The sequence below is a fragment of the Manis javanica genome, chromosome 1 (assembly GCF_040802235.1).
Source record: "Manis javanica isolate MJ-LG chromosome 1, MJ_LKY, whole genome shotgun sequence".
Classification (NCBI taxonomy): domain Eukaryota; kingdom Metazoa; phylum Chordata; class Mammalia; order Pholidota; family Manidae; genus Manis; species Manis javanica.
In genome coordinates, this window is record NC_133156.1 from 21,986,803 (window position 1) to 21,999,471 (window position 12,669).

Genomic DNA, 12,669 nt, shown 5'->3' on the forward strand with positions numbered 1-12,669 from the left:
CAGATAGTAACCACACTAGAGGGGGTGAGGATTTAATGTAGGTAACTGTTGAAGCACCGTGTTGTACATTTGAAACCAATGTAAGATTGTGTATCAATGATATTCCAATAAAAATAAATAAATAAAAAGGCTGCTAGCCTAGGTTTTTTTAACTAGGAATCTCCAAGTATCTGCACAAAAAGTATATCCATGAAAGAATGCTCATTTTCAAACTGTGAATGCTGATGACCACTTTCTTCTTTATATTTTTATATATATTATTTGAATTTTATATATATTTTATATATTATTTGAATTACATATGAATTATATATTCTTCCACTTTCTTTATATTTTTATATATTATTTGAATTTTATATATTATTTCAATTATATATGAATTTTATATTCTTTCACTTTCTTCTTTATATTTTTATATATTATTTGAATTTTGTATGGTGATCGTGCCTTATTACTTAGGAATAAAAAAGAAAACACAAGTGTTCATTGTAGGGGAAACAAGGAAAAATAGGCGTCTGGACAATTTTTTTCTTCTTTGAATTATTTTTTTAAGTAGAGTGATGGAAAAAAAAAACACCCCAAGTCCTTTAACCCCTAGGCTCACTAGCAAGAATAAATTGCACATCTGTAGGACTTCATCCCCAAATGCATTTTAAATCATTCCTTTTGAACACAGTTTCTTTTCTGTGATTTCCAGGAGCCGGTGTTTGCTATCAGGGCACCACTGTGACATAACAGACGCAGACCATGTACCACGGAGCAAGTTCACAGCCAAGGAGCCTCAGACCCCAACCCATACATAGGAAGCGGACGTTGACAAGTCAATCAAGCTGGGTCTCCAGTGCTTCCAGTACAAGATGGGGTGACCGCTGCGCCATCCACTTCACAGGTTTCTGGCAGAAAGAATAAATGAGACAATATACCTACACTTGCCTTAGAAAGTAAAAGACTGAAGACACCATGATAATGAGAGGTGGAAGGCTTATGATTAATAATAATATTCCAGGAGCAGCCATCCCCCGTCTCTTGGGTCCCAGCCATCTCTGCGACGGTCCCTGTCTCCCTTCCAGGCTTCCCTCTAAGCACCGCTCTCTAACGTCACCCAGAACAGACTCCCAGTCGTGAGCTTTTTGCACCAGCCCCCCAGACACCCACCCCTGGGGCGGCCAGAGCATTTACCCTGACAGGCAATTATTATCAACTGAAAGGGCCCAGAACCCGCATAATCTTCCCTAAACAGACACACGTGCTTCGTCCTTTTTCATTTTCTTTTTTCAGGGAGGAATGTCTCAAAAATTAACTGAATGAAGCCCTTGGTGACCCAGGCTGGATAATCATTTTCCTAAGTTTCTTAAGTTTAGGGCAGAAACAGCCATGCAACGCACTGACTTACATGGTCCAGGAGAGACCAGCATCAGTTCTAGGCCCTGCGACACACGCACTGCATCCTCCTGGCGGGAGGCACACCTGTCTATCTGCATGAGTTTTCTGCATGACGGACGGGCAAGCGTCTTGGACTTAAAGACACAGACTGTGGGAGAGGGCGCTGGGGCCGGAGCTGGACCACCCTGGGACCGCGTGGCCCAGGGGATGGGGCGCGCTCTCCCTTTTTTTTCAGTAGCTGAAAACAAAGAGAAAAAGGAATAAAAAGGGTCTGTTCAAGACGAAGTGAATGCCACCTTTGAGATATTCCCTAGGACCTGGCATCAAGCATCCCATTAAAACTGGATTTCCAATATCGCTTTTTTGTTTTTTAACCTCAGACACAGCCCTTAAAGCAACAATAGTATCTTTGGGGAAAAAACCTGGTTTACTTAAATGATTTGATATATATGTGGTGAGAATAGGGGTAGAGGGCAGTCAAGGTCATCAGTGTCATGAAATCAGTGGGGGAGGGTGACCGAGAGCCCAGGTTTTAGAGTCCGGCACACCTGGCCACCAAGGGTGGCCACTCGGGCACCGTGTGAACAGACTCTGACCCATCCTCTCACTGTCCCAGCCTCCTTGTCTACGAAGCTTGCTGAAGACACCTGATTCACAGCGTGGTGGTGATGAGAGAACGCGGAGAGAGGGCAGCGCAGAGCGGCCAGAACACTGGCTACTCACCAGCATTACCGTCGCCATCAGCGACCCCAAACTCCCGATCACCTGCCCCCTTCAGAGCCCAGCCGAGGCCCTGAGATGTCTCAAGGCTCTCTTTAGGAAGTGCGTCCAAGAGACTTGAGAGGTAATCTGTCAAACACAGCAACAAATCTAAACATGTTCCAGAAACAACTATTGTCACTTTTTACAAAGAAATTGTGCCATGTAAGCATTAACTTTTAGCCCTATAAATAACCCAAACTAACTAGTTTAAAAAACTGGCAAGAGAGTCCATTTGCCTGGATAATTGTCAGCAGCGTTCTCTTGTGCTCCGGGTCGTCGTTTCTTACCAGCTGGCCCACAATCCCACTGAACGAGAGGCTTAGAACTACTTATTCCTGCTACTTTAATCTCAAAGTTCACAGGGGCAATAACCTCAGCTAAATGGAAGTCCTTATCACCATCAGCTGCAACTTTCTTTTTTTTTAATTTTTTATTAAGGTATGATTGATATACACTCTTATGAAGGTTTCAAATGAAAAAACAATGTGGTCACTACAATCACCCATATTATCAAGTCCCCCCCAGACCCCAGTGCAGTCACTGTCCATCAGTGCAGCAGGATGCCACAGATCCACTCTGTGCCTTCTCTGTGCTACACTGCTCTCCCCGTGACCCCCACACCATGTGTCCTAAACACACTACCCCTCGGTCCCCTCCTCCCTCCCTCCCCCCCCCTCCCCCCCCCTCCCCTTTGGGAATCGCCGGTCCCTTCTCGGCATCAGCTCCAACTTCCCACGGGGCTTTGGTTCACTCCTCTGGTCCTGGTTTGAGAGCATTCTCCCTTTCTCCCCGAACATGGAGTCGCGTCAGCTCGTCTTGTTGGCCACCAAACAGAACAGCCTGCACCTCATGATGCAAGAATGTTCTGCCCTATTGCTAAAAGCCATTAAACTTTGAAGCACAGAATACCATTCATTTTTCCAGCTTTGGAAGAAGATAAAGCGCTGACTTCATGGCCATTTGTTTCAGAATTTATTCACGTTACAGCCCTGGAAACATTCCCCCGTTTTGGCCCAGCTGGCCTTCTTGAGGGAGAAGTATATACTTTTACAGCAGAACCACTGTGTAAACCCTCAGAGTTAACTGAAGTATACTCTGGTTTGGGCAAAATTCCCAACAGCTGGTGCGGTGGTCCCACGATTAAGGGAGGTCACTCTGAGCCAACCTCACCATCCACGCGGCAACGGACCGATTTGGAAGGAGACATCGGAGGGCTTTGTACGAGTGATAGCGAGTCGTGACCCTTACCGAACGCTCAGAGCACCTCCACTCATCCAGAGACCATGAGGCAGAAGACCTGGACGTGCCGCAAAGCTGTGAAGGCTAAATAGATTTGCTAAGAGACGGAAGGTCTTGGAACTCCCTGACTTACTCCAAACATCCATCTTTGTTCCCAGTCCAAAGTTCATTCACACAATTCAGCCAACACCAGCTCCCAGGGAATTAACCAGTCGCTGCCAGTCGCTGCCAGGTCATTCTTTGTCAGAACATAACTCTGTAAGTCCCCTATTAAGTCAGCAAAACCCTCAGGGGAGAGACCCAACCCTCTGTGTCTTTACATTCCGGTTCTTAGTACAAACAGCTGGCACAGAGAGAGCTCACGCTAGATAGTTGTGGAGTGAGCCGAATAAAGGCAAGCACCTCACTCCAGGGTTTCATTTTCTGAGGAGCCCCGAGCCTTTGAGGGATGGAGGAGTGACCTATGGCTCGCCCCACCATGACCGGAGATGGATATTCAGCTACACACACACACACACACACACACACCACTGTTTCCCTGAACCAAACGTCGGGTACGAGGATGCAGGTTGTCCGGAACGCACTCCCTGGAATTCCCAGCGCATGCTGATCCTGTGAGTAATGGTCAGACGGTGGCCACTACTATCTGTCATCAGATAATATCCTTTTCCTCCCACTAGCCAACTGGCTTTGGAACCTGAAATACCCTTAGAAGGATATTTTCATTTCAGCTCATAGTCTGGCTGCAGCCTCAGCCAGCAGGCAGGCAGGATGCAGTGTCACCACACGTCCCTCCTGGCGCTGGGAGGCAAAGCTCAGGCCTGTCACGGCCAGGGTCCTGCCAGCCGACAGCCGCCCACCCCAACGGGCACCTCCCTCCAGGCCTCGCTCACCAGCCAGCTTTCTCCTAACTCTATTATTCGGAGGCACTTGGCTGTCCCTTGTTCCTGCGGGGCAGACGAAGTGGGTGGCCATTTTCTGCATGTCACAAGATTGTGCTTCATTGTCCATAGTCTGGCATCTCTGACGCGCTGGCAACGTGGCTGCTTGCTTCCCAGGCTGCTTCAAGAATTTCTTCCCCAAATGTGCTTTCCAAATACTGGCCTCCAGGTTGGGGCAGCAGGTGGATATTTTTTGTCTAGAACAGTCCACTGTTGGACACCCCTGAAAGGCAAACGTTCCCTCATCCCCACGGACCCCTCACCCCTGGAGTGGGCAACATGGGAGGGAAGCTGGGGCTGGGTCCCTGGGAGCAGGAGCCCAGGGCAGAGGCCCATCTTGCTGGGGAGGGGGTGGCGGCCGATCCTTCCTCTTGGTTAATTAGATTGTCAAGGGTGCAAGAGGGCATCCATTACTTTTTCCCACCGATTTTATCTACTTAATGAATTACTGCTTTTGTTATGATTTTAAAGTTTTTGTTACAATTTACTCGTTAATGTCAGAATACCTCTGGATTTCCTATGGAGATGTATGAAAAACAATTTTATATGGTGCATTTATAATTTTATACACTGCATTCTCGAGTATATGTTGTATAGGAAAGAACTTCTATGTTGATGAGGCCTTAAACTTTTACACACCTGATCATTGGAATAATTTACACAGAATAGCTCTGGGCTCCTTCCATTTCAAACTTGATTATCTTCTGTTACCCACATATTTCCAGTGCCAGGTGCCTAAGAGCCTGTTCCCATCAAATATCAGCTCAGGTATGGCATTCTTGAGCAGTATTTCTGGAAGCCACTCTTGAATGTGAGTGACTAGAAATATTAAACTGTGCACAGAAGTGATTGGAAACCTCATACACATATCCTTCTCACCCGAAGCAAATGATTGCCTAACTCCACTTCCCTTAGCCTGGTCCCCGAGGTGTCTGGAGCCACCAAAATCCAAGGAGAAGAAATCATACTACAGCAACGCCGTGGTCTTAAACTACAGCTAATTTATCTCAGGTGTACAGATTGGACAGAGTCATGTGACCATGGGAATGAACACTTTCCTAGGGCCCCCACCACGCAGCTGTGAAAGCCAAAGACTCCGGAGCTGAGACCCCACCCAGTGAGAAGACATGTGGCCGTGAGCAGCCAGCCGCGTCGTCGGGCACCTGCTGGCTGAAGGAGCAGCTCCGAATGCTGACCGCCGATGGTCGTAAATATCCAGACACGGTAAGTGCCCAGAAAGACCAGATTCTCCTTATTTGTCCAAAGTTCTATTTTGCCGTCCTTTTCTTCTATTCAACAGTTTGTTCCTGCTTTCCTTTAAGCTCTCATTTTCTGTATTCTTAATCACTCTCATATTTTATGATATTGCAGCTTGATCTGAGAACAGCAGATACTCTACAATATGTGTTGTATTAAAGGGCTTTATAAAAGCAGAATGACAGAGCAACACGTCTCCAAAGGAAGACGTAAGAGTAGCTTGGACTGAATGTAGCCCAGGCAAAGGAGGATATAAAGCAGTAAGTTGGTGGCCAGCTGATCAAGGAGCCCTAGGAAGCATTTACTGATCCCCACCCCCAACCACCGATGGGTCAGGAACCGGACATAAGTGTCTGTGCACTGGCTTCCCTCCTCCTGGAACGAGTGTGTGGAGAGCAGGGCCGGCACCCTCCACCTCGTGTCCAGCTGGTATAAGCACAGTAACCTCGGCTGAGCGCTCACACATGGACAATGCTCCTTTTTATGGTGGTGGTTAGAAGCCACTGGAAACCTTGGCAAGGGCGCTTCTGGCAAAGGTGAGCAGCAGAAGTCACATCAGAGGGATCCCGGGGGAGCGCTGTGCACTAAGGAAGCTCCCTGTGGGTGCCCGCTGCAGGACGCAGGGAGTGCGGAGGCGGGGAGGCGCAGCTGTGAAGGGTGGGTGCAGGAGGCAGGGAGAGGTGGGGGCAAAGGGAGGGTGACCAAGGGCCTCCACAGAGCTGGTGACTTGATGGGTTCGTGAGGCGTGGCGTCCTGGGTCCTTTCATAGGAGCCTCAGGGCCCTCCAAGGACGATCCTGGCCCCACGGGCCACCGCACCCATCAGTGAATGAAAAGGAGTGACCTCTTCAGGTCCCAGAAGGGGAAGTGGAGATCGCGGGGCAGGAGGCCGGGGAGAAAGCTCCGCAGAGCACCTACAGACGGCAGCAGGGGGACTGGCACACTGGGGAGGCACCCATGTGACAAGACGCGCTCCGGCTCAGCCAGGGTGATTAACACACACCATTTTCTTCCATCTTTCCTCTAATTGCAAATAACCCATTTGTTTTCCTTGGGGGTTTCCAAGACTGCTGTCCTCTCGTGCCCACTGAGGCCTCCTAAACCCAACAAAACCGTTGAGTGACTTAGAACCATGCTGAACGGCAGGGGGTGGAGTCCCGCCTCACCCACTCCACTTTGAATCTGCCGTCTACTCGCACCTGACCTTCCCCGGCGCTTCTGCACCAAAGGTCACAAGAGCTCTTCCTTAGATGGGTGCCTATTTTACTTCAGCGAGCTACCCTGTGGCTGTAACCTTTTAATTTAATCTTGATTAACTGTGTTTCCTTCCCCGGTTGGCCAGGGCCATGCTGAGTTTTGATGTAACTCTCTGAACGCCGACTTTCCTGCCTAGCACAGGGCCACACACAACTGTCCACACTACGTGTTTATTCATGGACAGGAACCAGGAAGAAGGAGGCTCATTTCCTCTTACATTAGCTTTTTCCACTTCGTTTCTTTATGCCTGTTTGTTTCTTTGACCTCGACACAAAGGGAATATAAATCTCGAAACAGTGAGAGGGAAAGAGAAGTTCATCTGGAAGCGAAAGTAGAGCCCTTTCTATTTCACAGGGCTCACAGTACAGCTGAAACTCCACCACCATGCGACCTAGGAAATACTGCTCTCATTAAAATAGTGAATTTCCAGTGAACTGGCTAAAAAGCATTTCATCATTTTGCATCTCAAGCTGAGACGTTAGCCGTAGACACCTTGGGATGGGGCTTCCCCAGAAAACACAAACAAACACGCCGACATCACCAACAGGCACCTGGGGACCAGGAAATGCACTGGGCCAACATCGGAAGTCCTAGGTAAGTCTCACAATTTGGGGGGGACTCAGTTTTTTTTCACCTGCAAAAAAGAGCAAGTGGAACTGGTGCATTTCAAAATAAAGAGGACAAATGCAGAGGATCTTTCCAGTCGCCTTTTTGAACCACAGCATCTGTTATACTCACTGGGGCCGTGAACAAAGATGCACAGATCTAAAGCATGACCGTCACCCATCCCACCTTCCCTTAGGTCCACAGTGGGCTCTGGTTGACTTCCTAAGGACACCCAACATTATGGGACTGGCTGGTCTCACGAAGCCCAAAGGACGCCCTGGAAGTTTCTTCAGGACTATTACAATGAGCAACCTGGGGTCAAGGGGCCCCGGCAACATTAAAGCAACTTGTTTGTGAAAATCACAAATGAATAGGTTATAAAACTATCCAAAACAAGAAGCTGCCGCTGAAAATTAAAAACTGCAACAACACAGCTCGGAAGAATGTCATAAAGTAGTTGAAAGGCAAAAAACTCCGGCTTCAAACTCTGGCTCTAGCATTTACTGTTTGGGCTGTTACTTAAACTCTCTGCATGAGTTTAATCCACCCATATGCGGAGATAAGAATAACACGACCCCCCTTACAGTGACTGTAGGAATAAAACGAGTTAGCGGTGTGCTTAGAATAGCGGCTGGCACGTACTTAGCTGCCATCCTCATTTCCAGCATGAGCCAAAATCGCTCACCACCGGGCTGGGGGCAGATGGGCCTGGGTTCAAAGCCCATCACTACTGGTGATTAGCAAAGACCCTTTGGGGAAGATTCTTACCCTCTCCAGGCCTCAACGTCTTCATCTATGAAATGGAAATAATCATAATCTACCTGATGGAGTGTTGGTGAGGATTAAATGAGATAATGACTGTAACAGGCACAGCCCAGCATAGCCACCATGAGCCATGACCATCCAAAAGCCATCAAAACATTTCTCTGCAATTTCTTCAGCTTCACATTTTTTCTGCGCCATAAAAAATACTGAAGTGCAGTAGCCCCCCTTACCCAGGTTCAGTCGCCTCCAGTCAGTCACTGTGAGGCGGTCCTCCTCCACACCGGCAGCTCAGCGGGGGCCCGACACCCCGTCGCAACACCTACATCGGCCCCCGCGCCTCTTGTCACGGGGGCGTGTTGTCACCTCGTGTCGTCACAAGGAGAAGGGTGAGCCCAAAACAACAGGACATTCTGGAGAGAGACCACTGTCACAAGACTTGTATCACAGTAGATTGTTAACTCTGTTCTACTTTATTATTAGTTACTGTTGTTAACTAATGACTTTCTCAGCCCGGCACTCATGGCCCTACAGTCCAGCGGCTTCATGCTCACGGGCTCCAGCCGAATGGCGTCACTTCCCACTCAGGCCTCAGATCTCCCACCACGGCATTTGGTCTGTTTTTTTGTCCTCACGATTCCTTACACTTGCCTTTGGTGTCTCCCGCCTACCCAGTCGGCCACCCGGCCCTGCTAGGAGCGCACACCCTCCCAGCCGGCCATCCAGTAACGTCAGATCTTCTTGTCCAAACAGAACCTGCTTTTGGAAAAAGACTTGCTAAATGCACCCACACTACTGTATAAACTTCTGAGAAGGCTCCTGACATAATGCTCTGTGACTGAGAAGTACTGATTTTGTTAGCAGAAGACAAAGTCAAGGACTGTATCATACTGGGGTGAATACTGTCCCCCCAAAATTCATGTCCCCTGGAACCTCACACTGTGACCTTATTAGAAAAGGGTCTTTGCAAACTCAACTGAACTTACGATGAGGTATGCTGCATACAGTGGGCCCTAAGTCCCACACAGGTGTCCTTATTAGATGCCCATGAGGGACAGAGATGGGGAAGCAGCCACGTGAAGAAGCCGAAGTCGGAGTGACGCCACTCCAGGCAAGGACCGCAGGAGACCCCACCCGCCGGCAAGCTTTCCTTCTGAGGGCCTTGGGAGGGGCTGCGGGCCTCTGGCCTCGGGGGCCAGGAGAACACATTTCTGCTGCTTCGGGCCACTAGGCTGTGCAGCACTTGGTTAGCGCAGCCCAGGAAACTGATCCATATCGTAGATACTGGATTGTCAGGCACCTCTGACCCCATGGGCGAGGTACACTGGGAGAAGATTCTAGTATCCGAGGAGACACCCACACCACCAGTTCTACCTGCTCCAACCACGGGGCTCGGCAGCTAAGGGGAAGGAGCAAGACTGGGATGTGGCAGAACTCCTGCTTATCACTACTGACACCTCACAAAAATGTGGGACCGACGGACACCCGCCCCTCCTTGCACTGGGTCCACGCAGCTGCCGGCTGGGTGGGCTGAAGCCAGTCAGGAGCAGGGCAGTGAACACATGAACACATGAACTGACGCAGTGGCTGCTGAAATTTGGTGTCATTGATCCCTTTGAGAATGTGGTGTGATCCAGGGCCCTCTCCCAAGAAACATACGCCTGTATCCCCTAAAATCTGCACACACAGAGTTTCAGAAGTTTCTCGGCTCTGCCGACACCTCTCCAAGTGGCAAGAACCTCCGATCTGATGCAACAGCGATGTGGCCGCATCCAAACCTACGGAACCGACTCACCTCTCTCGGCATCAGTTGTCTTGCCTGGAAAAGGACGGGGAGCGGCACCTACCTCCAGGCCATGGTGAGAAGAGAACGAGTCCTATGACGTCCGCTCTAGTCTCCCCAAGCGCCCCGGACGCCCCCCACAGGGCTCCCTTGTGATCGTTCGGACAAGCAGCCCTTCCGCGCCTGTCACCCCCAGTGGGGCACACGCTCATGGAGGGCCTTGGTCCCGCCTCACTCCCAGGGGCTCTGCGGCTGTGGGCAGAATGCCTGCTTTGCTCAGCACCATGCCTGGAGCATGGCTCAGGCTCCGTAAACATCAGCGCTTATCAACACCCAGCCCAAACTGATAAGAACGCAGAAGCATTGCTGGCCAACCAAAGGCTGCCTTCTGAGACCCTCGACCTCAGAAACGAATGGAGGAAGTGGGCTCCGTGGAAGGGGACCTGGCGCTCTGCTCTTCCTGTGCCCCCGGAAAGAAGGCGATTCAGAAGCTCAGAGCCTACCGTCCCACCGGCCACCAGGAAATGAGCTTCCTGCCCCAGGTCTGGCCCACACAGCAAGCTCTTGAAACCCAACCAGATCTGTGAGTCCAAGTGAACGAGACACCAGCTGCTGAGTGGGAGGCTGGGCCCTTCCCAGTGAGGTGTTACTTTTGATTTCCTTCAAGTATAATCAAGGTGGGTGAAGTGGTGGCCGTTGGGAGGCTGGGCGAGGTGTAGGATGGCTGAGTCACCGCTGGCCAGGTTCCCCTTGGGAAATTCCCACGGGGAGGGGAGCAGAGCAAGTGGCGGTTGTCAGCTGGGAAATTAACCGGGTGTGACCTCAAGAGCAATGGGTAGATTCTAATCTTCCCAGGGAGAAGTCTGGGCCTAATTAAGGGATAGAATGCCAGGCGTTAGTTAATGAGAATGTATGAATATTAGTTCATTAATTGTAACAGATGCACCAATAATGTAAGTTATTAGTATTAAGGAAAACTAGTACATGGGAATGCTCTGTACTAGCTTTGCAATTTTTCTGTAAATCTAAAACTGTTCTTAAAAATAAACTCTATAACCTCAGCACAGTAAAAATCCCAGATGGCTTCACTGGAGATTTCTATGAAACACTTAAAGAAAAAAATAATACTGATCCTTCACAAACTCTTCCTGAAAGTAGTGGAGGGACCATTTCCAACTTATTCTATGAGGCCAGTTTAATCCTGACACCAAAGACCAGACAAAGACATCAAGAGAAAAGAACATTGTGGACATTTAAAAATAGAATCCTGACAAAATATTAGCAACCAAAATCTAAGAACATATAAAAAGGACCATATACCATTAACCCGTGGGCTTTATTTTAGGAGTACATTAATTAATTTAGGAGCACAATCGATGCGATGCATCGTATTAATAGAATAAAGGGCAAAAACCACAAGAAAATCTCCACAGTTGCAGAAAAACCATTTGAGAACATGCATTCATGTTGAAAAAATGAAAATCTCTCAGCAGACTAGGAGAACTTCCATCTCCAGTAACAAAAAGCACCTGGCAGCTGACACTCTGCTGTGTTGGAAGCCAGGGCTTCCGTCCTCAGAGAAGAATGTCTACTCTTGCCACATACACTCAACTCTGCAGTAGTTCTCACGTGTACAAGAAGGCAAAGGGGAGATGGAGAGAGGACAGAGGTCAGGGCGAGAGGAGGCAGGAGAAAGACCCTGAAGGCCTGCAGATTGGAAAGGAAAAAGCAAAACTGTCTCCTTTCTTCCCCACAGCCATAAACCTATAAACATAAAATCCTAAGGAACAGACACACACGGATACGACCTACAAGATCTAATAGCAAGTTCAGCGAAGTCACAGGATCCAAGATCAACACACAAAAATCTCCTGCATTTTTATATACCAGCAGCAAAAAAAATGTGAAAATAAAAAAAAATTGTTACATTCACACGAGGATAAAAAAGAATAAAATATTTAGGAATAAACTTAAAAAAAGTTCAAGACCCATAAACTGAAATCTATGAAATATTGCTGAGAGAAATTAAAGAAGATCTAGCTAAATGGGAAGACATTACATGCTCGTAGACTGCAACACTTAGTATTATTAAGATGGCAACACTTAACCAAATTCACCTTAGATTCAATGCAAACCCTACTCAATGCAAAACTCCCAGCAGGTGTTGTTGCAGAAATCAACAAGTTGATTCCTAAATTTATATGAAAATGCAAAGGACCTAGAGCAGCTGAAATGTCTTTGAAAAAGAACAAAACTGAAGACTTTTATCTCCTGATTTCAGTACTTACTACAAGCCAAGTGTAAAACTAGGGCAAGCAGTATGGTACTGGTGTGAAGACAGACAAGTAAATGAATGCGGGAGAATCGAAAGTCAATAAATAAATCTCTACATTTATGGCCAATTGATTAGCAACAAACATACCAAAACAATTCAATGGGGAAAAGATAGTCTTTTCAACAAATGGTGCCAGGACAATTGGATATTGACAGTAAAAACATTCATTTAGATCCTTATCTCACCCCGTACCAAAAAAAAATTGAGTCAAAAGTGGACCCAAGGCCTAAAAATAAAAAGCTAAAACTGTAAAACTTAAGGAAGAAAACATAAGAGAAAAACTACATGACTCTGAAGGGTGGGCAAAGATTCAGAAATCACGGCAAAACCATGAGCCATGAAAGA

At 48.0% G+C, this 12,669-nt stretch overlaps 1 long non-coding RNA gene across 2 annotated transcripts; it reads right to left on the reverse strand.

The window, feature by feature from the left end:
• Positions 1 to 418: 418 nt before the first annotated feature.
• On the reverse strand, positions 419 to 12,386 carry LOC140847947 (uncharacterized). 2 transcript variants are annotated; one of them, XR_012128292.1, is made up of 3 exons: positions 10,054 to 12,386; positions 1,394 to 1,621; positions 419 to 893 (listed from the first exon to the last, which is right to left on the reverse strand). It is a non-coding gene; the product is annotated as an uncharacterized lncRNA (long non-coding RNA). The 2 variants fall into 2 exon arrangements; XR_012128294.1 differs by having other exon boundaries at positions 420 to 893; positions 10,493 to 12,386.
• Positions 12,387 to 12,669: the final 283 nt, after the last annotated feature.